General features: G+C 49.0%; 1 non-coding gene across 1 annotated transcript; it reads left to right on the top strand.

The window, feature by feature from the left end:
• Positions 1-13876: 13876 nt before the first annotated feature.
• TRNAI-GAU lies at positions 13877-13950 on the top strand. Its single transcript has one exon. It is a non-coding gene; the product is annotated as a tRNA-Ile (tRNA).
• The last annotated feature ends 3853 nt before the right edge of the window (positions 13951-17803 follow it).

Raw genomic sequence — 17803 nt, 5'->3', positions numbered from 1 at the left:
TCTGAGCCTGAAATCTTTTCTCAATTGATGAAACAGGGAGATTAGCAAGTGTTGGAAAAGTGTCAATGATACACAAGTACTGAATTGAAGCTTTCGCCTTGAAATACTCTGAAAGCTAAAATTGAGATTGAAAAGGAAATCAGTTTTTTGCTGTGTGCTTCACTGTTACTTAATGCAACTTAGCTATGTGGTCATCATTAGCCCTGTGCAGCAAGCATTTCTGGATTTCTGCCTCCTGGGTGGTCCCTTTGTGACTGGGTGAGGCCATGTGACCAGTTCTGGCCCTTCCTGAATTGTACATTACTTCTGGGCTAGGGCATTTAATTGCTGGTGTGAGGCCACCTAGCACTCTCTTTTCCAGAGCCTAGTCCCAGAGTGAGGACAGTGCAGAGGAGAGAGAGCCCCCAGGTGAGCCACAATGATTATGTAACACCAGCAAGAAATAAGCTTTGATGTTATAAGCCATTAAGACTTTTGGGTTGTGTATTTACTGCAGCATAACCTAAGCCATTTTGACTAATACACAATCCACAATCACACTGAAAACATAGCCTCTGTTTTCAGAGTCAATAGAAACTGGGAGGGAGAGAGCAAGGAGGTAGCACTGGTGCTGGACCCTGCCTTCAGCTCCCAAGGTGACCTTGGGCACTTTCCTTTCTTGGACCTTATTATTCTTCATGGAAAAATGAGGGAAAGTGACCCCCCTCCCCACCGACCAGGTTCTTGTGAGACCCAAATGAGGTGGGGAGTGTGAAGGGGCTTTGCAGCCTGGAAACCTGTGAACAGATGAGAAGACTTTCTCCTGGGCGCTACCTGCTTGCTCATATCTTTCACGTGAGCTTGACAGAAACTTACTGCAAGGTTTTCTGCACAAACCCCCCACCCCGCACCCCAGGCTGTGCCTGCAGCCCTCCCACCTTCCCCATTCCCAGAGTTCTCTCTGGGAACTTGTCCCTTCTCCTGGCCTTCCTCAGTTTTGTCACTTGGCTCCCCAAGTCTCAGTTTCCTTTTCTGTAAAGTGGGAAGAGTGGTTGCCATTCCATATGGTTGTTGCAGGGATTAAATTTAGAGGCAGTGCAGTTAATTCGGCACATGGCTGACACGTGGTAAACTTGAATAAATATTCATCAACACCAATTTGATGTGACAGCAAGCATTCCCACCATAGGAAATGGCACATATAATACATAGGCTATACATCGTGGCCATTGTCTCTCTCCTTAGCCCATGGCCTCCATTCATGCACCCATCCGGCACCTTTGATTCAGCCCCCTGCTCAGTCCCTTGCCAGGCTTCACAGAGAATGGGCCTGGTTTGTCTGGAAACACCTCTGGATGGGCATGCTGTGCGCCTTGGGGAGCCTTTCTCTTTCTGGTCCTCAGTCTTCTCACAAGGGCTTTAGGTTAGACAATCTCTGACAGACCTCACCAGCTTTCTTGTCACATGATTTCAGTCTGGGTGGTCCTGCAGGACACTTCTGGCTCCAGACCTGAGGATGAGCACAATGGCAGGAGTTAAGACAAAGGCCAGGACTCCTGGTCCTGTCTCCTGCTCTGCCACTGACATGCTCGGTGTCATTCCTTCCCTTCTTTAGTATTCTTTCTCCTTTCATCACGGAAGGGGTTGGCCTGGCTTTTCACCAACCAGCCTCTTTGGAACATGCAGAGGTCACACTCACCACCGTCCTCCATACCTGCTGTGCCCTCCGCCTTGAGCGCCGTCCCCGGTGTCTGCACAGTGCATTTCTTCACGTCATTCGGGTCTTCGGCATTCAGCAAAGCCCTCCCTTTCCTCCCAACCTAAAACCACATGCATATACACCACCCTGACATCCTGTGTTTCCCCAAAACATTTCCCTGATACTGTATGACACATTTATATGTAGTTTATCTTTTCTCCAGCCACTCCCACTAGAATATTAGCCCCATGATGACAGGGACCTTCTTTATCTTGTTCAACATGGCTTCTGTTGTGCCTAATATAGGGCTGGGCACCTGGTAGGCACTTGATTTATTTGGGGAGGAAAAAAAAGAAAAGAAGAGGAAAGGAGGGAGGGAGACTTTACCTATATGCATGAATTAGGCTAAGATCACCCAAAACACCTTTTCTTTCTCACCCTTGCTGTTGCTATGTCTTTTTAGCTAGTATTTATCTGTTCATGTATTGCTGGCCCAGGCATGGTGAACCTGATTCCCCAGGGGCTCTCCTCCTGGACCTCACATCTTATGAGGAAGACACAAGCTAAGAGTTAACCCACATAATAAACCAGGACTGCAGTCAGTGAGTGACAGAGAGGAACAGGGTACTGCATGAGCACAGACAGAGGACGAGCTGGGGGCAGGGACGAGCCAGAGGGCTTCTCAGAGGCAGTGACAAGGGGCCCTGAGTGGTTGCTTAGGGTGTGGGGAGGGAGGTTGATGGAGTGGTAGGACTGTTTCCTGGTGTGGACCGTGGCAGTCCAGGGACAGAGCTCAGCCCTCCCGGCCTGGGCCTTCCCTACTTGTTTCCATGAGAACTTTCCTCCCTAGTTGCCCCTTGCATCTCCCCCCACCCCAACAAAGCCAGGGCCCTCTCTCCACTCTGAACACCACGTCAGCCAGATCCTTTCTTCTGCACTGTTCCTGTCTTGCTGTGGATTCCTGGCTACCTGACCCCTCCTCAGCGCACCCCTGCTCCTCTCCCTGCTTTGACACACATTGGGGGCAGCTCTAGAGACCCTCCCTGGCCTGTGCTCTGCGCCAGCTCCCAGCCTAGGCTCCTCTCTCTGCAGCCTTACCTCTGGGGCACATCCCTCTGATGCCCTCCACTCTTCTGTCCTTACTCACCTTTTCCCTTCCCCTGAGGCTTGGGAACAACCCCACATTTCTTCCTCAAGTCAGGACCTGGTCGACCCCAGGTGATGATGTAGGACATCCGAGGTGACCGTTTTCAGGTGGGCTCCACTCAGTCATAACAATAAGTGCTTCCCGTGCCATGCCCCTCATCTCACTGCATCCTCAGGAGGACTCTCTCATTAGTCCCATTTTGATGATGAAGGCCTGTGACATTTGCCTTGGTAAATGGTTGAGCAGGGGCTCCAACCCAGGGCAGTGGACACCCAAGCCCTCTGCACAACCTCTCCACCTGTGCCACTCAGGAAGAGCAGGGCTCTAGAGAGGGGCATATGTCATCGCCCCGTGGCGGGGCTTGCCCAGGGCTGCCGAGTGAGCCAACGGCCTACTCCTTTCCTAGGGAATCCAGCTGATCCCCTGATGGGAAAGCGGGGAGAAGGTAGGGAGGGATCAGAGTCACAGAACTTCTCAAACTTGGGCAAGACCTTGGAGAAGGGAATTAGATAGGAATCCTGTCCTCTGAACGTTTTCATAAATAATAATAATTACAATAGCTGGCATTTACCTAGTGCTTCCAACGTGCCAGGCACTGTTCTAGGCAACAGTGCTTGTGTTAACTGGCTTAATCCTCACAAAAACTATTATCGCCACTTCACAGATGAGGAAACTGAGGCATGGAAAAGTTACGTCCACCCAGCTACTAAGTGATGGCTCTGTGATTGAACCCAGCGGGCTCCAGAGTCAAGCTCTTAAGCACTGACTAGGCATTTCTCAAACAGTCACTGCTGTGGATTGAATGTCCCCCCAAAACTCATTGAAGCTTGATCTCTACCGTAACTCTTAAGAGGGTGGGAAATCCTATTATGGCAAATGATAGGTGGGGCCTTTAAGAGATGATTGGATTGTGAGGACTGTACCCTTGTGAGTGGGTTAAAATGTTCATGGACTAATGGGCGTGGTTCTGATGTCTTTAAAAGGAGAGCATCTGAGAAAGAAACTTAACTTTCTCTTGCTCCTGCCATTTTCACTATGTGATATTCTGTGTTGCTTCAGACTCAACCCCAGGAAGAGGCTCTCACCAGATGTGTCCCCTGGACTTTGGACTTCCCAGCTTCCAAAACTGTAAAAAATAAATTCTATTTCTTTATAAATTACCCAATTTCAGGTATCTTGTTATAAGCAACAGAAGTGGACTAATATAATCACTAGCATAGCCCTTTGTACATAGAACCACCTAGGCTCACCCCCACCCCAACCTTAGGACACACAGGGCAAAGGGACTGGTCATTACATCCCACATACAGCCCCAGCCCTTGTCCTCAACCTTCTGAATGTTTGTCCTTCAGACTAGAGGCCATTTATACAGCAATGGGTCTGGATCCCTTTTAGAAGAAAAATACAATTTTCTTTTCCACTCAACAAGCCCATGTTTCCCTCCCCTACCTCCAGCCCCAGTGTTTATTTCGGCAAGGAAATGGCCTTTGAAGTCCTCACTTCTTGAAAGCTGAGAGGTAGAGGGAGGTACTACAAACATTCAAAGGCATGTCCACATTTTGGTTGGAACATGGAAGTTTTTAAAGTATTAATAACAGGTTTGGGAATCCATGCACCCTGGTGCTCTTTCAAGGTGAAAAAAATAACCCCTTGAATATCACAGCTTTTGGGGTCTGGGGGGGGAAGCCCGTCATGGCAGGGAGCCAGGCTGAGAGTATCCTTAGGCAGCATCTGATGAGCCACAGCCCCAAATGCTGGTCCAAGGGGACGTTTTCATAGATCTATAGCAAAGAGACAGTAAGGACAATGTAGATTTTCTTAAAGCCACCATTCACTGTGTTGAAAGGATTGTCTTTTCCTCAGGAGTTATGTCCTTCCTGCTCTGTCTGATGTTAAAATGTCCTTTCTTTAAGGAAATTGTCACTATAGTAAACAACAGTTTTTAAAAAGTATCGCTAGCCAGAGAAAATAGTTGGCAATCCTATCTCATTTCCCAGTTCTTAATTGTTTTACATTTTGGGGGACATGTCTGGTCTGTGAAATCTCAGGTCTGAGACCACAGTTGAGGAGGAAGAAAGAGACAGACACACATTATCACAACCTGAAGTAGAAACACAGCCTCAGAAGACACCGCCAAAGTGTACAGGGCCCAGGGGAGGTAGCTGCAGATGCGGATCCTGGGGAAGGCTTCTTGGAGGAGGGCAGGGACCATGTCACATCCAGAGCCAACGGGGAGCTCCCGGGAGACAGAAGGAAACAAGCCGAGCTATGGAGGAAGAAGCAGAACGGTCTTAAGAGGACACCTCTTGCCCTGGAGCTCTTCATTGACTCTGGCTGGGAGCAGACAAGGCCAGCAGGATGGATTGTGTAAGGCCATGGCAAGGAGTTAGGGGGTTATTCTGAGGGCAGTTGAAAGCCATAAAGAGTGTGGAGCAGAGAAGAAAGAGGTCCCAAGGGGGGCAGAGACTGCTCACTGGAGTATCTCTGACTCGTGCCCTGCCTGCCGCACTAACCTCCCTGCCTTCCCTCCAAGCTCATCCCCTCTCAGGGCCTCTGCACTGCTGTTCCCCCTGGTTGGAACTCTCTTCTCCAGACCTTCACCTGGCTGCTTCTTTGAATTTTGAGCCCCAAATACAATGTCACTTTCAGAGAGGTTTCCCCAGTCACCCAGCTCTCTATCCCGTCAGCTCATGTCAGGGTCTTCTCAGCACACGTTGTCATCAGAACATTTCCTGTTTACTTGTTGTCATGTTTATTGTCTGTGCATATACCTCTTTTCAGCCCCATGACAGTCAGCACCATGGCAGCAAGAACCTTCTGTCTGGTTCTCCACTGTGTCTTCAGTGCTTAGACATTCAATGAATATTGGATGGATGGATGGATGGATGGATGGATGGATGGATGGATGGATGGATGGATGGATGGATGGATGGATGGATGGATGGATGGATGGATGGATGGATGGATGGATGGATGGATGGATGGATGGATGGATGGATGGATGGATGGATGGATGGATGGATGGATGGATGGATGGATGGATGGATGGATGGATGGATGGATGGATGGATGGATGGATGGATGGATGGATGGATGGACCTCAATTTGCCTACCCTATCAATACAGTAGGAGGGTAAGTATAACTTAGTAGTTCTGGTCACAGAAGACTTTTAAAATATAATGAAGTTTAGGTATCCTCTGCCCAAGAAAGCACAGACACAACATTTGCATCCAGTTTGGAGATGAGGTCCATAGTCCCTTTGAAGCCTACCCCAGAATCCCTGATCTTGCTCTGAGGTCTTCAGATTTGGGAACAAAAAACAACAAAGAACAAATAGCTATTCTTTTGATTGTAAAAGGTGCTCAGGATTTGGTGCTCCCTCTTTGTGGAATTTATATTTCCTCATTTTTAGCCGAGTGCCCCTTGGTGCCCCTTCTGGCACTCCTGCACCTAATTCAGCAGACCATTTGGCTGGTCCAGACTCTGTTATATTTGCTCCTTGATTGGCCTCACAGTTTTCCTTCTAGCCCTCTCCCCTCTTCTTCCTGCCACTAGGATCTTGAGACAGCCGACTCTGGCCCCTGGAGAAATGGTCTCCCTTAATACCAACACGGTTCCCCATCTATAAAACCTTTCAACTTCATAAACTCGTAACTGCAGAAATCTGTCCAAACATTCCGGGGTGGTTGTAACTATTGGTGTTGGCTTGCAGACCTGAGTTGAGCTGCCAGGGCTTTAATGAGGAAATACTTAACAGGCCCAGCCCAGGGTAATGGCCAGCGAGGGAGGGGAGCCCACGGATGGGTGCCAAGGAGCCGTGAGCTGGCCTCTGCTGGGTACAGTGGACAAGACAGGCTATCGATCGTTTTCTCAGAAAAGTGAAATCGACTTAATCCTCTTATCCTTTGGGGGTGTGGGTGGAATAGGGTGAGATGGGTCAGAGACGGCGGGGAAGTCTATCAAGAGCAAGAGCTTAGCCAGGGCTGAACTTTTGTGTTGAGACCCATGCAGACAGACAGACGAAAAAGGCGTTTTCTCCCTCCCAAGCTGGGGCATGCTGTCTTTTCCATGATTAATGTGGAGAGAATGGCTTAGTGAGGGCCGGCAAAGAGAAGTGGTCTTTTTTTCCTCCTCCCCAGGCGCCTGTCTGGAGGAAGGTGGGCAAGGAAGGGTCAGTCGTGTTGGCGGTGGTTGCTTTGGGGCCACCTGAAATTTGCACAGGAATCCACATCACTGAACAGCCAGGGCCCCTGGCACCTGGGAGGTGGGCTGCGGGTGACCTCAGGAAGAGGGGGCTGCTACAGCCCCAGACAGGCAGCTACAAAGAAGCAACCACCCATGGTATTTTCCTCCCATGAGCCACATGAAACAGTTCTTGCGGGAGACAGAGAGAGGACACACTTCAGAAGTGGGTGTGAAAATTTGGGCCTGGCAGAAGAGGTGCCGTCCATGAGAAGGGGCAACTCTGTGGCCTTGGACCTCCTGAAAACTTCATCCAAAGGGGCTTCCTCTGGTCTGGTGGTCAGGAGAAATGGCCCATCAACTGTGTGGTTGTAGAAAATTGTTGCCCTACCTGCTCCTTGCCTGAGGCCCCTGACACCCCACAGCACGAAGAAGGGCTGGGCCCTGGCTGGAGCCACACTTTGTGCTTCTGGATGGGAAGAAGGGCAATTCTAGAAGCTGCATACCCAGAAGTACTAAGTCACAGCAGCATATCTGACCTAACCACATGGTCCGGCCTGGCACCACACCCTGGAGCCCCAGTTTTCAAGGCAGTTGCCCCCAGGGCAAGGAGAGCCCATAAATTCCGGGCACATGGAGAAATGAAGTCCACTCTTGCAGAAGCTGGGAGACAGGGCTCTTTTCCAACAGGGTGTGGGTTTCTTTCCCTTCATCTCATCAACCGCTCTCAAGACCTTGCCTTGCCTAATGTCCTGGTCCCCACTGAGACTCTCCAAGACTCCCATGGGATGGAGTCCTACTCTCTTTACAAATAAGACTCTTGGAATTGGTGTATAGTCCTGGGGGACAGCGAAAGAGTTGCTTAGGTGCCTGGCTATGGGACACAAGGAGAAACTGAAGCCCCAGAAAAAAAGCTGAGTTCAAATCATAGAGAAGATTTTCTCTTGGAGACCATCTAGCAACATGCTGGTTTTGCAAGTGCGAACTCTACAGCCCAGAGAATGGAGAAGACTAAATGTGCCCCCATCCCCTCCACACAGCACAATACTGTTCCCTCTGCCCAGGACCCCTGAACATGGTCTCCCCTTCCTCTGTCCCCATCTTTGGAGGATTCCCAGCAGCCAACCCTCCACAGATTTGCCCTAGCTCCCAGCAAAGGCCAGGCCCAGGTCAGAAGGCCTCAAGAACTTCATCATAGGCCAAGGGAGTCCAAGAAAGTAACAAATGCAGGGACAGAAGTCAAGAAAGCTGATTTCAGTCCCAGGTCTCTGCTGGAAAGTCCTGTGACTTTGGGGGGCCCTTTACAAATATCCTGAGTATTTGAAGAACACATTATGTTTTACCAGGCTCTTTCACATGTTATTTCATTCTATCCTTAATCTCTTGGGTCCTCAGTTTCCCCACATCAAAATTAGGGGATTGAACTGACTTCAATGCTTTCTCCTTCACACGCTAATATTTTGTGAGACTATGTTTTCTACTATCTCATGTATTATATTGTTCATTTTAGGATTTATGTTGCTAAGATTCCATGCTCTGGGATTCTAGAATCCTGGGCTTCTAAAATTTAATGGTCTTTGATTCTCAGAATATATGACTTTTTTGTTCCATGACTGCATATGTCAGTGTTTCCCAAATTTCATTCATTCCTGTACCACCTTTACCGCATAGGCTACCACCTGTATTATTATTCATTTAGCATTTTTCTTTAAATAGACTCTTTTTAACTTAAATAAATGTCTTTAAAATGGAAACTTTATATCACTACTGCAAATGGAAAACCAGTCTCACCTGCCATAAATAGGAGCTAAAAGTAAAAATAAATATAATAAAAACAATGCCATTAAATTCTAACTAGATACATTGCCTGCCAAAGGCTCCAAGCCCAAGGCTTACTCTTTAAAAAATTTTTTTTAGCATATTTATACACACACACACACACACACACACACACACACACACAAGCAAAGCTTAGAAAGATATTAAAAACATGTTAGCATCAACTTGAAAGTGTATAATAAGAAGGCCTGAAAATATAGCTGAACTTTCCATCTCTTTCTCATCAAGTGATTCCATGTGGTTCAGTGCTATACCTGGACATCACTGCAGGAGTGTGTCCCTTCACCAGGTAAATGGCCTCGCTCTGCTGTGTGGGTGAAGGAACCTGAACCCCTGCCCCCCAAGCCACACACATTGTCCTGAGAATCCATTTGGTTTCCTCTCTTTTGAGCCTCGAAGAACTGTGCACTATTGCAAAACCAGTCCTTCAGATTAGGCCCGGGGCTTCTCTCTGGGTAAGAAAAGGGAGACTAGAAATCCTTAAAGACTATCACCGAGAGACTGTTGGAGACATCAGTGGCCTTAGAGCCACCGACAGGACTCAGCTGGGCTGAGCGCTTGCTTTAGTACAGGCCTGGTGACAGCCAGGCCTGTGGGTGATGCTTTTGCCTGTGGGCGGAGAGGGCAGGCATGGCCCTGGCGGTGCTGACCCCCAGAGTCAGGGAGGGTGGGGGAATGCGGGAAAAGCCTGTTGCGAACCAGCACATTCCCGGAGGGTCAAGACTGTGCTCACCCTCTTTGGGGCTGGCTGCAAAGCCATGGTGGCATCAGGACAGGCCCTGACCTGTGGGCAGGAGGACGCAAATTTTAATCCCACCCCCTGCAGGCCCACTGTGTGACCTTGAGCAAGCTCCTTCTCCTCTCTGGTACAGTTTGCTCACTGGAAAGTCAGGATGCACACACTGCTCTGGCCATGTGCACGAGGAGCAGCATGTCTGACCGCTTGCTGGCTCAGAGCTCTATCTTCAGCACACATTCGCACTCAGATAAATGGCTGCTGCTATTATTGTAATGACAATACTAATTATTGACCCTCATGATTCTTTGAGGAAGGATGGGATGGGAAACCATTTTCTCATTGACAGGGGCAATATATATAAATGTTCTGACACACAAAAGTACTCCATACATTTGATAACAGTACCTCTTTTTCTTTCCTGCCAGGCCCCTGGTGGCTGAGAGTGGCATCAGTCCTTGGCCTGGGCTCAGTTTCTGGAGCTGGATGCATGACAACTTCTCCATGGCAGTGACCTTGGCCTCACATCCAAGGCAGCCTCTCTTTGTCTGACTCCACAGCAATATATGAAAAGCCAGGGCCGCCCTTTCCCTGCTGCCTTCACCCCATGCACATCCCACTTCCAGGCCTTCGCCCTTGCTTTTGCCTTCCCTTACAATGCCCTCCTCTCCCCCTCTGTTTGATCCAGCCCTCCGGACCAGCCTCCAAGACCCAGGTGATAGTCCTGGCTGGGCCCCTGATCCTCGGATTCTTTTGGGTAAGTCCCTTGGCTGCTCTGGACCCCAGATTCCCCAAATGAAATAAAGAAATGGACCTGCATGACCTCCAGGTTCCTTCCAGTCCTGGAGCTAGGAATGGCAGATACAGAGGAGAAAGCGGCCCTGTTGCTTAACTCCCTTGGCTCAGTGAAGATCCTGTCAGGACTGCAATCAGGAGAATGAGGCCATCAGCTCCATGGCCCATGAGAAAGGTGTACAGCCTTCATCTCATAGACTGTAGGCAGCCAGAGGACAGGGGCCATGCCTGTATTTACTGAATCTCACATCCTCAGCCCAGCACAGTGCTCAACACACAAAAGTTACTCAATAACTGGCCAGCTTGGCTGGCTGGTTAGCTCAGTTGCTTAGAGCACGGTGTTATAACACAGAGGGCAAAGGGTTCAGATCCCTGTACTGGCCAGCCACCAGAAAAACAAGCATACATGCTTGAACAGTGGTATAAGTATTATTATTAGAAAACTGAGATTGGGGTCAAATGCAATCAAGTTAACACTCCTTAACTTTAAGCTCCAAGAAGAGAAGCTCCCTTTGTCTTTTCCTTCAGGCTCAAACTGTGGCATCAGCCCACTCTAGAGGTGTGTGTGTATGAGAGAGAGTGAGAGAGTGCACACACAAGGCCCTATTAATTTATTTTAGCTAACTAGAGAAAATGTCAAATCTGTGGGCATCTTCAGGCTTTGTAACAGCTGTCTGCCCTGCCCAATAGTCATTCGCTTATTTCACAAGCACTTCTTGAAAATGCTGTGTAGCTAGCACTGCAGAGAGGGTATGGGGGGCAGGCATGAAATCTGGGGAGTCGGAACACTTGGTTTCTAGCTACAGCTCTGACAGGAACTCTTTGTGTGACCTTGAGCAAGTTACTTCTCTTCTCTAGGCCTTAGTGTCCTCATCTGTATATGGGGTGTTGGACTTGACACTACCTAAGGGTCTTTCCTTTCTTTTTATCTATGATCGAAGTCTTAACCTGTGAGCTACAGATTCCTAGAGTAGGGCCTGCAGCTTTTTTAAGAGGTTTGGGGAATAGTCCATGTAACAAGCATTATCTGTAAATAATAATAGTAACTGAAATTACAACTCCTTTCGTGTATGTTGGAGTGAGGAGGCTAATGCACTTTGCAAAAGGGTCTCACACTTTAAAAGGTAAAACCTCTGAAGTGAATGGCATTGGCTATTGTCCTGACCTGCACAGAGCTTACAGTCTATCAGAGAAAATATAATCCAAGCAACTTGAATACAACGAGAGAAATAGATGTGGATCCAGAAGTTCAGAGGCAGGAGAGACCAGTGATCTTGTAGGGGTCACAGACCCCACTGAGAATCTGAGAAAATTACTGACCCTCTCCCACACAAAATGCACCAACTTTTACATACAATTTCTGGGTGGTCACAGGCCTCCAAGTTCATCTCACAGACCTAGATTTAGATAAACCCATAAGCAGAAGTCAGGCGAATCTGGAGCAAATCCCTAACTTGAATTCTTGAATGAGAGCACCACATAAATTATTAGGAGAGGCTAGAGACACATGGTGTTGATGGCCTAGGGATCTGGGGGACTTCAGTCAGAGAGAGCAGGGGGTAAGGGGAAGCTTGGCCCCTTCCATGAGCCATCTTCTCTGCTCTCTCTGCTAGACAAAGCAATTCTTTAAGCTATTTTGAAAGACCAAACCCATAAGCTTCAAAACGTAAACAAGCAGAGCCTCTTAAATCATTGGGGAATTGTTTATGAATATAATTACTGGATTAAATTGTCTGTTCATAATAAACAAAGACCAGGACTGAGAATCCGCAACCTCTATGACTGAATGTAGAAGAACAAAGAATCAAGAAGGGCTCTTGTGGGGATGAGACCCCATCCAAGACAGTCCTGTTTAGAGGCGAGCCATCAATCAGCTAGAAAACTCTGCCTCCATTGTCATGAACATGTTCCTTGGGGTGGTAGAAACCTGATGGACATGCAAAATTTAAAAGGTGAAAATACGATTTTGATCCTTAAGTGGTAATAATTTTAAAGGTCATGGCCAAAGCCGCTAGCACTGCAATTACACTCAGCAGTCTCATGGCAAAGGACAAAGGACCCAATGGCCAAGTGCAGATTGATTGAGCCTGCTTGGCAGCAAAGGACGCAGCCCCCAAGTGACTGTGGGGGTGGAATGACTGGGGAGGCAGCACTTCTCACAACTTAATGCATAGCTGAATCACCCAGGCATCTTGTTACAATGTGGATTCTGATTCAGCAGGTCCAGGATGCAGCTGAGATTCTGCATTTCTAATAAGCTCCAGGTGGTTCACCAGCCACACTTTGTTAGCAAGGTCCAAGATAATGGCAGTGACAGCAGAGCATAGCTGAGGCTATGAACTTGGGAATTAGATAGGCCTGAGTTCAAGTCCTGTCTTCCCCATCCCATGAGCTGAATAGCCTTAGTGCCTTAGCCTGTTTGAGACTCAGCTCCATATATGTAAAAACGGGAGACTAGGCAGTATTCTATGCTTATTCAACAAACATGTATTAAGCATCTACTATGTGTCAGGCTTACAGCAGGCCCTGGGGATTCAATGGTGAGACAAAACAGACCCGGTTACTGCTCTCGTGGATCTGACAGCCTTTGAGATGATGCATGTGATTTAGCACAGTGCCTGGTACATGGTAAGAGCTCAACAAATATCTATTTTTGTGCCCAGGGAGAGAACTCTTCCTTTAAGTGCTGACTGTCTGAAAGAATTTGCTATTCATTCTGTAATACAGAGGATACATTTGTGAGGAGTACATGGTTCCTCCCCTTGAGAAGATCCTGGTTTAGTGGGGGGATGTGTATTTAGCCCAAATGGCCCCTGTAAATCAGGAGGCTCTCCTGATAGCACAAGCTAGATATGGAGTTCACTCTGTTCACACACTTGACCCTGAACCACTGGCCTCTGCTCACATCTCCAAGCTGGCCTGAGTTCTCTCTTCACTGCCCTGCCCCCAACTTGAGTTTTCTTACTCTGCCTCCCATTTCTACCGTTCCCTCACGACATTGACTTGAAAAATGCTGTTCGCCCCTCAGTAATGACTGTGACCCAACTCCAGCCAGCCAGACAGCCTATAGACCTCCGACTCGGAGTTATGCACTGCCGCCTATGCCTCCCTCAATCTAGACACCAGACAGACACTGGGGAAAAAATCACAAAGACCTGGAATGCTCTGCAAATCTGCATGTTGTGCTCAGGCGAAGGCCCGGCTGAGCTGGGAGAGGCTTAGTGTCAAGAGGCTGGAGTTCACAGTGTCAATGAGGGAATGACAACACACTTTCAGATGGGCTGGGCTTAGGTGCCTGGGTTTGGGCCTCCCTGTGCTCCCTTGCTGGTACTGGCTTCACTGCAGCAGGTTCTGAGCTAAGGCCACTGGGAACCTAAGAAGGAGCAGGGAGTTCTTCCAGCTTCCAGGAACAACTAATGGAAGGAGACCCAGAAGAGTCTTTATCTCAAAAATAACTGGAAGTAAGCCACTGAGACTTATTAAGAAACTATCAGGGCTGGCTGGTTAGCTCAGTTGGTTAGAGTGTGGTGCTGATAACACCAAGGTCCAGGATTCAATCCCCGTACCGGCTAGCTGCCAAATAAAATATAAAAAGAAACCATCACAAGCAGCACTAGGGCCGAGGAATACAATGAGGAGTGGGGCATGGTCCCTGCACTCACGGAGTTTACAATCTAGCACAGAAAGCCAAGACATTGGCAGAGCATTACAGTATGGAGTGGAGGGCACCATCATGTGGGACATACTGGAACCAGCGTGGCCCATCAGCAGAGAGAGACTTCCCAGGAAGAGGAACTTCAGCTAAGACCTGAAGGAGAGAAAGTTTAGGGAGAGAAAGAGCGCTCCAAGGTGAATACATAGCACACATAAAGGTCAGATCAAGAGGGCTGGTCCATGTGGTCAAATGGACAAGGGTGAAAACAGATATGGTGATAAGGCCAAGGGCAAGCCATGGAAGTTTAACCACTCTAAGGAACTTAGACACTCTCCTGAGGGCAATGGGGAGCCATTGAAGATTCTACAGAACAGTTCAGCAGTACAGTTATTAGCCTGCTTTTTTGGATGGGGAAACTAAGGCAATGAGGAGTGGTTAGGTACTTGGCCTGAGGTCACACTGTCAGAAAGTGCTGGGGCCAGGATCCCAGCAGAGCCTACACTCTCCAGCATGCTAAGTGCATACACAGACACAAGTACACATACGTTAAAAAAAGAAAAAACTGCAGCCAGGGCGCAAGGCTCAGCCAGAGGCCTTACTGGCAAACTATTTAATCCCATTTAACAAGGAGCCTCTTAATGATCTCATTAGCCTGGACAGGGCCCTTAGGAAACTCAAGGCTCAGCCCGACTTTAAATGGGGCTCTTTGAAGTGGCCACCACCTGAAGCAGCCACCTGAGAGAGCAGTAACAAGGCGAGCTTGTGAGCGCTGCGCCCGCCTGGGCAGGAGCACGGGGACTCTAGCACGGCAGGACTTGGCTTCGGTGCAGCCCAGGGTGCTGGGCGGGTTTCCATTAGCTTGCTCCCAGCAGCCCTCTCTGCAGGCCCATCCAGATGGTGATCTGGCCACAGTGAGGTCATGCATCATGACGGTGGCAACAGGAGGAGCCTGTGGCCTTCCCTAGGTCTTACCTTCTCAGGTCTGGACTCCCAGGCTCCCCTCAGCCCCAGTCTAGCTCATGACCAGGGATGCCCCATGGTTCTCCCTGACCCCAGGCTCCCCTCCACCTTCTCTATCCTCAGTTCCTTTCATCAGTCCCCCTGTTTCTAGACTGACCCCCCTTCCCTTTCAGCTGCCCACCTCTGATCTCTCCATGTCCCCCATAAAGGCAGGTACCTGATCTTCCTAAGAGCAGCTGTGGAGATCCCAACCAGACATCCCCCCATCCACCAGGGATGCCTGCTTCTCTGGCCAGCTCTGGGTCCTCTGGGATGTCTCTACCTCTGGGTTGGCATCCTAGCAGGGCCAGGCCACACACCTCCCAAGCTTCCCCCAAACACCTGGGGGTGCCTGGCCTTCTGAGAAATAATCACCTGGCCAATTGTCCCACCATGGGGTGCAAAACCCAGACAAGCAGAAGGAACTGATTCACCTTTCCAGAACTGTCTGCCGAGGCCCTCCCAGCAGGCTGCGGCTGAGGCCCCTGCCTATTAATAGTCAAGCAGCTGTTTGCCTCCCTGAATGAGACTCTTTATTGCAAGCTGCATTGACACAACAGATCCTGCTCCTTCCTGCCCAGAATATTTGGGGGTGGAGGGGCTGCAGCAAGATGTTCCTTCCTTCCAGGGAAGTTGAAAAGGTCAGCACTGGGAGAGACCTTAGCAGTGACCCCCCTCAAAATCAGAGAGGCCAAAGCCAAGCTCATTACTACCAGCCCTCCACCCCTAGCTTGCTCCTGCTTCCATGTCCTCTGCTTCAGCTGGCAGCCCCTCTGTTCCCTCGGCCCTTTTCAGCATTCTCCTCCCTCCTTTGTCCCGCACCAATCTAGAATCCTCAAAGTCGAAGCCTTGCATGATGGCCCCTGCTGACATGCAGCCTCATCTCCCATGCCCCACCCCCTCAATCAGCTGTGTGTGCCCCTGTGCACACTTTCCCTCCACTCTGGCCTGTGCACATGCTGTTTCCTCTGCCTGGTGCTCTCTGTCCCCAGCTCTTCATGTGTCCAGTGGTCCCTGAAGTCTTGGCTTGAAAGAGACCACTCTAGGAAGCCCTGTCTCCCCAAGCCCCTCAGTATGCCTCTGTGCTCTGCTGAACTTACCTCCTTACCTGAAGTTCTCTCGGGGAGGGTAGGGACGGGGCCTTTTTTTCATGTTCCTCCACCCGCCGCCAGGACACTGTCTCACACTGAACTCAATCAAAAGAAGCAGATGTAAACTCCCTTCTCCTTCCCCTGATCAGTCACCAAGGCCAGTTCATTCCACCTGGTTAAGAACAGGAGATGTGGAAACAGGCCACCTGGGTTTGAATCATGGCTCTGCCACTTACTGCTTGAGAGACTTAGTTTTCTCACCTGTAAAATGGAGCCAGTCATAGTACCTGCCTCATAAGGTTGTTGTAAAGAAGTCAATGGGCAATGCTGGTAAAATGCCTAGCCTGGTGCCTGACATATTCAGTAAATGTTAGCTGCATAAATAATTTAACTCAATGTTTTGATCTGACCATAGAACCGTCCCCCCTTCTCCACCCCTGTTTAGCCACCATCCACGGTGGTTAGTGTCCTGCAGCACGTGCTGTGAGAAATTCCTATGAAGGCTAGCCCTCCTGCCACTGAACAGGTGAGGAATATGAGTCCAGAAGAAACAGAGGAAAGAGCCATGAACCTAAGTGTTAGGCACCCTGGCTTGGCCACATCTTTGCATCTTGGCCTGGGCAGCTAAGCCCGTGTCTGCCTGCCGGCCCAGCAGCCTACAATGGCAGGATTGGGTACCAGGGGACCCAGGAAGGATTGGGTACCAGGGGACCCGCCATCTCCACATGAGAACAGCCTGGGCATGAGTGTTGGTTCCCAGTGACCTTCAGGGTGGCCAGAGGCATGCTATGCCAGGAGTTAATGGAGTCTGTTCCTTCTCTGCCTGATGGGGCTAGAGAGTTACCTGGAGTTGGGGGTGGTGGGAAGGGAGGAGACATTCATGCAAGCCTTGGAGCTGATGCTCCCTGCTTCCAGGAGGTTGGCTGGCTGCTCCTGCTCCCCTGGGCTCCAGAGACTTCTTAAATTGTCTTCAAAGAGGGAACAATAATCCCTGCCTAGTGCAGGACGTTTCAGTCCCCGAAGCACATACACTTCCATGATCTCACTTAATTACTTAGCTGCTCTCCCTATGAGCAGACTAATGCTCTCCCCAAGCTGGCCTATCATAAAACTGAGGCTAGGAAAAGGCAAGTGACTTGTCTAAGACCACAGAGCGAGGTGTGGCCATGCTGAGGCTGGAACCCAGGTCTCCTGCTCCCTGTCCAGTGCTCTTACTGCTCACCTGGCTACTCTCTGAGGCATGAAGTAGAATGTTCTCTGTGGTGTGAGGAACCCAGCGTTTTGGGTTTTTTTTCTATATTCAATTCAATATTATTAAACACCTACTGAATGTTAGCCATTGTATTAAGAATAAAATGACAGGTCTCTGCTTTGGGGTTTTTTTGTGTGTGTTTTAACAGCATTATTGAGGCATAATTGATATACAAAAACTGCACATATTTAATATATACAGGTCCTGGTCTTTTAAGCAAACAGCTCTAGGCCCATGAACATATGAAAAGATGGTCAGCCTTATTAGGATTCAGAGATATGCAAATTAAGACCATTATGAGATCATTTTATACCCACTAGACTGGCAAGTAATTAAGAAGCCTGACAACACCAAGTGTTGACAAGGATGTGGATCAACTGGATGCTTATACATTGCTGGAGAAAATGTCTATCGGAATTAGTGATTTG

This window comes from Galeopterus variegatus, unplaced genomic scaffold, assembly GCF_000696425.1.
Source record: "Galeopterus variegatus unplaced genomic scaffold, G_variegatus-3.0.2 Scaffold212, whole genome shotgun sequence".
Classification (NCBI taxonomy): domain Eukaryota; kingdom Metazoa; phylum Chordata; class Mammalia; order Dermoptera; family Cynocephalidae; genus Galeopterus; species Galeopterus variegatus.
This window is presented reverse-complemented; position numbering and strand designations above follow the sequence as displayed.